Consider the following 9,849-nt stretch of genomic DNA (forward strand, 5'->3'; position numbering starts at 1 on the left):
GAAGTTGTATTTGTTTTAAACCCCTTCAATGAGAGTAAGCCAGCTAAGAAAATATGACTAAACCTCCAGGCTAATGAAAGTAAATGTTTTCCCTTAATAATAGAAAGCTATCATATTTCATTACAATCATAAACCACACAAGTAGCTCACATGCTTAAGCAGGTTTAAATCTAGCTCGAGCTCTTATCTCAGTGAGATGATACACTACCATGTCACCTGACTTAATCCAAGCTGAATAATGATAATTCAAAACATATTCTTGAGGCATATTGATGCGGTAAATCCCTAAAAGGTTCAAGGGTTACTTTAACCACCAAACCAACTGTGTCTGCATTTTTCACCAGTACAAATAAGACTTCCTAAACCCATTATCGCCTGATGTATTGCAGATGTGATCTAAAGACAATATGCTTTGATATGCTCAATGTACAGTAAAATACGCAGGATATGTTTGGTAACGTAGAGACCACTTTTCTTATTTTGTCCTATACATTGAATATCATAAAATATACATTTTTGAATGGCGTCTTTGAATGTGATCACTGTCCTCACCACTTCAGACGATGTGGCAACATGTGCTGAAAGCTCTCACAGAGGACACTTTGATGTCAAAAAGTCACAATTTTAAGAACATTATTATACAACGTTACATAGTCCTGTTTCGACAGATTCTACGAGAGGGACATATTTTTCCCATCATCTTTTACAAAAGACACACAATTTGCAAAAAACATCAAATGAAGCAGCATTATGGGCTGCTTTTGTCTCCACAGTATGTCTCGTTATGATCTAATTGAGTTCAACATAAGTTTCATTTGATGCCCTGTGGATTTCTCCTTTTATATTTTAACTTAACTTCTCATGCTCCTTTATTTAAATGTAACATTAAAAAAATAAAATAATGGATTTGATTTGTTCTTTCTCTAAGTCCTCTGTAAATGAATAAATATAAATAAGACAATTAGCCTATTGTTAATATATAATATGAATATGTTCTTTCTTATTTTACAAGAGTTTTGTTGCACTCTCTCTGGGTTTGAAGTATTTTTTCTCCCCGTCAGTGCTCTGTAAATTATTTAATATTACAAACTCCATTTTCCTTCTATCAAAAGTTGCAGTTTTGCTGGGTTTGATTTGTTTCTCTCTGTAAGTACTTTGTAAATTATTAAAAAAAAAAATGTTTCCAAGTCATTAGCTTATTCAACAGACTATGTGGAAAACTCTAGGGGAGTGACCTCGTATGCAGATGTATTCACCAGATGTTCAATATTTGTATTTCAAAAAGGGTTTGTCCTGAAGGTAAACCCATCACAACCATTATCTTCTTATGTTCCTATTTGTCTTCACCTCAACAATTCAACAAAACTTTCTTTGCTTGATGCTCTCAGCTTTGACGGCTATTTTATTACCTTTTCTCAATTTAAAGTGGTGAGACACTCCATAAATCATTTTCTCACTTTCCTTGACAGAGAGCTGCAGTAATTATTCAGCACCAAACTCAGCGCTCTGCTCTTTACAAGGTTGTGCTTTCAATGCAGAAAGTGTCCAGTCATTTTTTACTCACATGTGCTTTTGGTTTAAAGTAATGACTATTCCCTACCTTTGTTTGGATATGGTTTCTATTTGCTGAAATATTGGATGCATTTTTTTTATCTCCTCAGACATTGGAAAGGGTACATTCAGGGTGAGTGGAGGCTCCAGGTCTCCATGGAAAGAAGATGCAGAGAGAAAGCACCGCTCCAGGCCACCCACAGGCTCTGGAGCCTCCACAGAAAAAACCTGCTAATGAGAGAGTGACTGTCACTGGCTCGGCACTTTCCAGCGCGTGTCAGCAGAAAATACAAATGAGGGCGTCCACACAGACAGGTCTGACTGCTCGTGAAGTTGCCAGCTAAATAAATATGCTAAATGATTCAGTGGAAGGCTTTGATTGTGTGCCCGCGTTGGCACGGAGCAGATCATAAATGTAATTTGGGTTTGCATGGCTCATATCACTCACTGTGGCAGAGAGGGAAAGTCTTCTCAAGCAAGCCGGCTTCATGACTTTATCACATGTGTGATGTCTTTGTGCGAGCGTACACGGTGTGAGCGGAGGAAAACGAAGACAGTCAGCAGTTTTATGATGATTACGGAACAAAGATGGCTTTTATTTTTCTCGCGCTTTTATCTGTGTGTCTTTACTCAACAAGAAAAATACTTCTCATTCTGAGGAGAGCTTGGATAATAGAAAGCCCTGAGGAAAAAAATTCATAAACGTATGAAGAAAGCCGGGTTGACCGCAGGAAATATGTGGCTGGATGCTTGGCGACATGTTACCCTTCTGTCACAGGGCCTTTTGGTCATTCTCAATATTCTCTTCGGCCTGCATTCATGCGACCAAAAGTTCAGGAATGTCCTTCATGCCCTGTGATTATGGGCACATTACAGAAGTAATATTGTTCTACAGGAAGGGGCAGAATAATTATTTCATACGGCATCCAAATGCATGATGAAGCGCCTAAGAGATCACATCTGTTTTTTCCAGTAGTACACAGATTGGAGGATTACTATGTTAGTATAAGGATTAATGGAAATGTCATGAAGTAAATCCATCCTTGATGTTGGAGTAAAAAAAAGAAGACATTTTAGGTCATGTCCCGTTGTCATCATCCAGAGAGAACATACACGTACTGAGGGCTGTTAGAATCAGTCAAATTGATATCAGATATAATTTGAAATGCCAGGAGGCTTTTATTGCTTATCTCCTCTACCAACTGTACATCTGCTCTCATTGAAGCAATCATTACAACTGGCAGAGTTTTGGTTTTATCATTACAGTGAGGTTCACGGTTATTATTTTCCACAGCCTCTCCTTGCAGCAGCGAATGGTCCAAGGAAAGAAGCATTTTTTCATCAGAGGTTATCCAAATAGATGAAATCTCCGCCAACTTTAAATCCCTGGACCCTGGCCTGGTCACTGCTCTTTGTCAGTTCTCTGCTATTAAACAGTTGCTTCGGTTCCTAATGGAAACCACAGTGTAGAAAACAGCGGTCCAATAACCATTATAGACAAAATAATGATATAGAGAATTTGTCATGTCATGTCATGGAAAGGCAAACCATGTCTTATCCTCTCAAAACTGTGGTGTTACGTCTATCTATAACACTCACTCAACACCTAATTTATTTCCTTGATTCTAAAATCCTTCCAATTCCCACTGTGACTTTCTCTCTCTCTGTTAACACACATCTTATTTAAATATAATAGTCAGGGGATCATTCGGGTTTCATTCACATTTCATCCTTCACTTTAATAGAACATCTCACCAAATCCGTGGATACATAGTTTCACTCGAGGAATGGTATAAAAATTGTAATCGGAAAAGTAGTAACTTAACCTGTCAGCAAAATGTAGTGGAGTAAAAACAATGATATTTGCTTCTGAGATGAAGTGAAGAGGGATACTCTCACAGATGGAAATAGTTTATTAAATAAGCTGTCTACAAAGAAATCATCTACAATCACTTCCTTATTGCATTTCTCTACATTTGATGTGCTGGTGCCTGATTACAAAAGGGCTGCTACAGGGGCCACCACTTTGATCTTATTGTTTTTTGTTGCACATTTAGAATAATTAAACTGTCTGGTGAAGACAGAATGATGGAAACATTTCAATTAAAAATACTTTAAAAGTTCCTCTAAAACATGTTTTACTGTCTGACATAAAACATATTGCAAATTAAATCTGTCGGATATTGTTTATTTGAAAAAAGTCGATAAAGTACTTACAAGAAGTAGTTCTTAAAAGAAGATGTACTCTGTGTCCCTACTAAAAAAGTCCATAATACGTATGCAAACTGTGGGGGAAACTTCTGTAGCAATGGAGAGTCAGGACTCAAAGAGACATGAGGAGAGCTGGAGCTTTGATGGCAAACACTGACGGTTTATTTGGAGTTACGGCCGGAGAATTGACAAGACAGGTGGTGTGTCACGAGTTGACACAGCGGTTGCCAAACCAATTCTGAAGAACTCTTTCTGCAGCTCAAGGTTTTAACTAGTTCGGAGTTTAATAATCAACATTCTTTATCAGTGAGACTAAACAATTATGGACCCTGAATCTAACTAGAGCTCTCGTCCATAGGAAATAATGTGCGCCAGGGAACCTACGTCGCTGAACAGTAAATTACCTCATGGCGGCTTGTGCTCTGTCATAGACTGGCAACAACATTTAGATGCGCAGCTCCACTGTCCTGGAATAGTCTGCAATTAAAATGGAAACTGAGCAATCTGGTGCTACTAAATGTTTTTAAAGCTCGGTTGGATGCTACTGAATCGGAAGCTGTTGGTACCTGTGCATGTGGATAGTTATGTAAATTGTAATCCCTGTGATGCTACTGTATGATGTCCTTTTGTTGCTCTGTTTATGTTTTTAATGTTTCATGTGGAACCTACTTGAGCAGGTCTCCCTTGAAAAAGAGATCAATGATCTCAATGGGATACACCTGGATAAATAAAGGTTTGAAATGAAATGAAATGAAACAACAATGCGCCCAAGCTGCCCCTCCTTAAGAGAGATAGCAGCAATACCCAAGGCCGTAGACCTATGCCATGGGAAAGGAGACAGTGAAAGGAGAAAACGATGAACTGGGTTGAAGGTTGAATACCTAAACAAAGTATTCCCTAACACAAACGTTTGTTTCTGTTATTTTTAACTGATGCAAGATTTTTGACCAAATTCAATAAAACATGAAATCCTCTACACTCGTGAGTAGATGTTTTCAAATCACACTACTTTTATCTGGATATTTTACCATAATAATATATGTCAGAAATCATGCTCACACTCAGATTTGAAATGGCCCTATGCTCATTTTCATGCTCAGGTTCATATTTGTATTGTGTTCTCTACTGTGACATGTCTCCATGCTTTAATGTTCAAAAAGCTCTTTATTTTTCTCATACTGCCTGTGCTGCAGCACCTCTTTTCACCCTCTGTCTGAAACCAGAGCCCAGTCTGCTCTGATTGGTTAGCTGGCTGGCTCTGTTGTGATTGGTCAACCACTTAGAGATGTCCCGCCCCTTAAGGCCCGGACACACCAAGCTGACACAGACGGACCCCGACTGTTGCGTCGCCTCGCGTCTCTGCATCTTGGCCATGTGTCTCACTGGAACACACCGCAAAGACTTCAGCCAACGGCCAAGAAGCACGTACGAACTGCGCATGCGTGAGTGGCAATAACTCTCCTTACCAGCAGGCGGCGGTAGTGTGTATTCGTCATTCAAAGGAGGCAACAACCGGAAGACAGACTGCGTGATACACAGAGAGAAGAAGAATAGACTGCGTGATATAAACAAACAACAAATAGCGTGTGCGTTCCATTTTCACTCTACAGTGAGAAGCTCATGGGGCTTTCCCGAACCTGTGTCGAGAGCTGGAGTTAAATGAAATCTCAGATTTGCCTTCTTAATCGTTTGTTTGGGTCCCTCACTTCCGTTTCGCTTCTCATGCACTGATTCGCTAGCTGAACAGCCAATCAGAGTGATTTCTTTTGCCGACTGCCTTTGGCCGACTGCCTGCACAGTCGTGTCTTTTCAGCCGTGCCGACGCCTTTTCGGCCGAAAATCTGAATAGGGCGTGTCGACGCTCATCGTCGGCCTGACGCCTACCAACGGCCAAAATCGGCTTGGTGTGTCCGGGCCTTTAGCCTATCAAGTACAATGTGTTGGAATGCTAGCCAATAGAAGCGTGATTGTTACGTAGTGATGTCACTATGTTCTGGTAGTAAACAAAGGAGTCCAATGGAGGCGTTTCAGGCAGGGGGGGAGGGTGTGAGAGAAACTCCCTCTGGATGGGAACATTGGGATTTTAGCCTTTGCAGACCATTTACATGCACACAAACCCATATAAGACACTACAGGAAAGGGAAAAACCCCCAAAAGCTTAACAGGGCCTCTTTAAGATTAGCACACACTTGACTCCATCAGCTAGTTGTGCAGCTTTCTAGTGTCAGACTCGCCACATGCATCATTATGAGCAGTTAGGCACAAACATCAAAGTGAAGTAACAAAAAGCAGAACACATATTGAAATGAAATCGAAGTCAATAAGCATCTCCAACGATTCCAGAGAGGTGACTCATATTTTTTAATTGAATAGTTTGACTCCTTCTGTTTGTCTGTCCTGTGAGTTAATGTCCGCCGCCCCAGTGTTTATGCAACTGCTCTGTATGTTTGTCAGTTTCACATAATGTTCTCATAACTCTGCCGCCTGTTCCCCATGACTTACCAAATAATTTAGGAATTTGGTCACATACAATTAAACATCTTTGAAGATCTTTTATTCGTCTCATGCTGTTTTAAAAACGTTCATGGTGCTACTTTGGGCTAAACATGCTGTTTTGGTGGCATTAACTTCACATGACACAGTTTTATTATAGCGTTTGTAATTTATACTCAATAATGTCAAAATCATGTTGAGATGTTTTTTATTATTTTATCTACCACCCGTGTGTTTCTCAGAGGACGTCGGGTACAACATCAAGCGATACAAAAAGATACATTCTCCATTATTGGCAGGTTAAGTTGCAACGAAAAAAAGCCAAACCTCAAGCATTTCCTTTTTGTTCTCATTGTCCTGTTTTTCCACTTGTGGAGTTTAGAATCTGTAATTTCTCTTTTTTATACAAAAGTGCAAGACATTTTTTGAAACCGAGTGTCCAAACCAAGTGAATGCATACACATGGCGAGCTGCCAAAGGGTTCTGTCTATAAACTTCTTCTGAGAAGTTTCACATGGACGGTTCATATGGATATTATGCAGGACATTCAAATAATAGATCAATTACTTCATGCACAAGTTATGAATCAGACAACATGTGCTCGAACGATCTCTGTTTTCCAAGGCCTCACATCTGCATAACAGCCTACATTAATGGGTGATGTCTGTTTATGTATACATCCAAATATGTGTATAACCTCATGTATATTTAAATGTCTGCAATACATATCAAGTGTTTCTTATAGCTGGAGGGCTTAATGGAGAAAATCAGGTATACGTTCTATTGTAAATGTGCTGCATATGAAGCACAGAAGAGTTTTCCAGTTGAGTCGTTCCTCTACCTCATGACAGAATTTCCATCATTATAATAAACCCATTTACACCTGCCTGAGGCTGATCTCCAACACTTATTGGAGGTCATGACTCTATTCTCACTTTCCGAATTTGGAACATCTGTTTTGGCTTCTTCCAACTTTGCATCCGCCAGACTGCGGTGCGGTGTAAAAATGTTTGAGGACTCCAGAGGGAACTTGCTGTTTGTTGGTGTACCCATTGATTTTTCTTTTGTGCGCACAGCACGGGGAGTGAAGCCAATTCGAAAAGTGAGCAATTACGAAAGAAAGGCCACCCTGGCAAGTTCAGGATCTGAACGCTGGAAGATAAGTAAGACAACAGCAAAAAACATGTCAGGTCAGTTTGATTTAGGTACAAGCAAATTAACTTCAGAACACCCTGCCGAGCTTGATGTCTGTTGTTTGTAAGTAATCACGGCTAATGTTGATGCCAAACATGTGTTTGTGCGTGGCCAATTGAGTTTCTGTTATATATTGCAACAAACCACAACAGGCTTTTTTAATCTAACAACCAAAGACCTGCTTCAACTCTCACTCTTAGGTCAGCGTTACCACCACTTACCCGTGGAAACAATACAAAACTAAATGTAATGCTCTTATCTTCAATATGGCCCCACCTAAAGGATAAGCTGACTTAACGTGACTGAAGTAAAAGTCTTAACAAACAGGAGGTGACTGTGATGGAAAGGTGATCATCTGCCTACTTTTGAAGACTGACAATGAAACGTTCGCTGAGCCGTGCCGCCCTTATTACTGTTGCTACTCTCGTCAAGCTTTCCATTACCACATGATACCGTTAGCCAAAGTCCGCACAATGGACTTGTAAGACTTGCAGTATGTGATTTTAAACAACAATGACTTTTGTGAGCACTCTTCTTAACTGGTTTTTCCAACTTTATAACGGTCTAAAAACATTTCCAATATTATCTCTTCGACTTGATCATTGACTCAACTCTTTGTCGAACCGTGTTAACTCTCCAAACACCTGGGGCTCGTGTAATATGGCGGTAAAAGCCAAATAAAAACATTGACATTGGACGTTTTTTCAAAAACTAAATTAAGTCTCTGTCTGATGCTGGATTGTTAGTTATCATCATAGTTACAATGTGCATGTGATTTTGAAAGAGGTTTTTATTTTTTCTGGGTCAGACCCCGAAAGTTTCAATTTTTCGACGTAAATTGCTTCAACACGTGAAGAAATTCAAAGCACGGCAGACCTGCAATGCCTAAAGGAAGGATGTATGGGTAGGACAGTTGTTTTGATTTTGTTTGATTATTGTAATATTTTTTAAGTGATACAAAGCAGAATATAAACTGAATTGATGAAGGCTATAATGTTTCCTGATTGCCTCATGGTCAAAGGTGATTTGTCAGTAATGCTAAAAGTTTATAGCAGTATATAGCAATTTGTTCTTATCAAGGACAGAAAGATTAAGGGCTACAATGTCACAAATGTTTGAATTAAGCTGACACATGCTACTGGTCACATACGTCCAACACACTCCAAACTGTGGTCAAAACCAAAATATGTTTAAACAAAACACACACACAGTATCACACATTCTGACAGAGTGTGACCAATCTCCATGCTTGTGCCGAGAACAAGTTTCATGCTCTTTGGAGATCCTACTCGAGGGACTGGTCAGATGGATTCAGCCTCAAATTAAATGAATGTTCAGTGCTGTAAATGGATATGGGGTCAACAAACAAGTGCTATGCTTTTGAGTGCAGCATGTGAATGTGTTTAGCGTGGAATGCAGGATATGCCATGTAAGATTCACAGCCCCGCTTTGATCAGCGCTCACCCTGATTTACAGGGCCTGGATCGAAGATTTGTGTGTGGTTTTATTGGCGAGAGTAAGTCGAGGACGGCGGTCTCTCAGTTCAAAGGCTGCTTTTTTTCTACATAGGTGAGGGTTACGCCGACTTCAAGGCCAGATATGTCCGAAGTGGTTTGGTGCTAGGTAGGAAAATGTGAGCCTGTGTGTGGTGAGGAGCTGTCTTGTAGTCGAGCTCAGAAACTGTTTGTTGATGTTGACCTCTCTAAATCACTCTTTAGTGCCTGCGTGTGTTTCTTATCATTTCTCCAGAATAAAAAAAAACTGAAGCAAGCACAATGTGAGGTCTAATGGGGCGGGGTGTACGTCCTATGCTAGTGAGCATGGTTTTCTTGAGTAGCAGGTAAAGACGTCTACTGTATGTGTCCGGGTTGAAACTGGACTACATGAGATAACAAAATGAACATTGTTACACATCTAAGTTACTAAAAATATAAGTACAAAATTATACAATTGTTTTCAGTGTAAAGGCCCGGACACACCAGCCCGATTTTGGGAGTCAGAGGCCGTCAGAGGCCGTCAGAGGCGGTCGGGCATTCGCGGCGCCCTACTCAGGTTTGTGTGTCCCGCACCGTCGTCTCTTTACGGCACCTTTTCACACCTCCCGACGCCTCCCGCGGCCGATTCAACATGTTCAATCGGCCGCGGGAGGTCAGAGAAAGTCGGCCCAAGCAATCACTCTGATTGGCTGTTCACACTACCGCTGCCTGCTGGTAAGGACAGTTATTGCCACTCGTCGACTGAAGTATTTGCAGTGTGTTCGTAGGCGGGCGGTGTAGCGGGCGACGTAGCCAACGCAGCCGACGCAGGCGACGAAGCTGACGTAAAAGTCGGGACGCCTTCGGTACGCGTTCTTTGGTCTCAGGTGGGTGTGTAGCGGCCTTAAGGCATTTGTTTGTGTTT

This window comes from Trematomus bernacchii, unplaced genomic scaffold (assembly GCF_902827165.1).
Source record: "Trematomus bernacchii unplaced genomic scaffold, fTreBer1.1, whole genome shotgun sequence".
Classification (NCBI taxonomy): domain Eukaryota; kingdom Metazoa; phylum Chordata; class Actinopteri; order Perciformes; family Nototheniidae; genus Trematomus; species Trematomus bernacchii.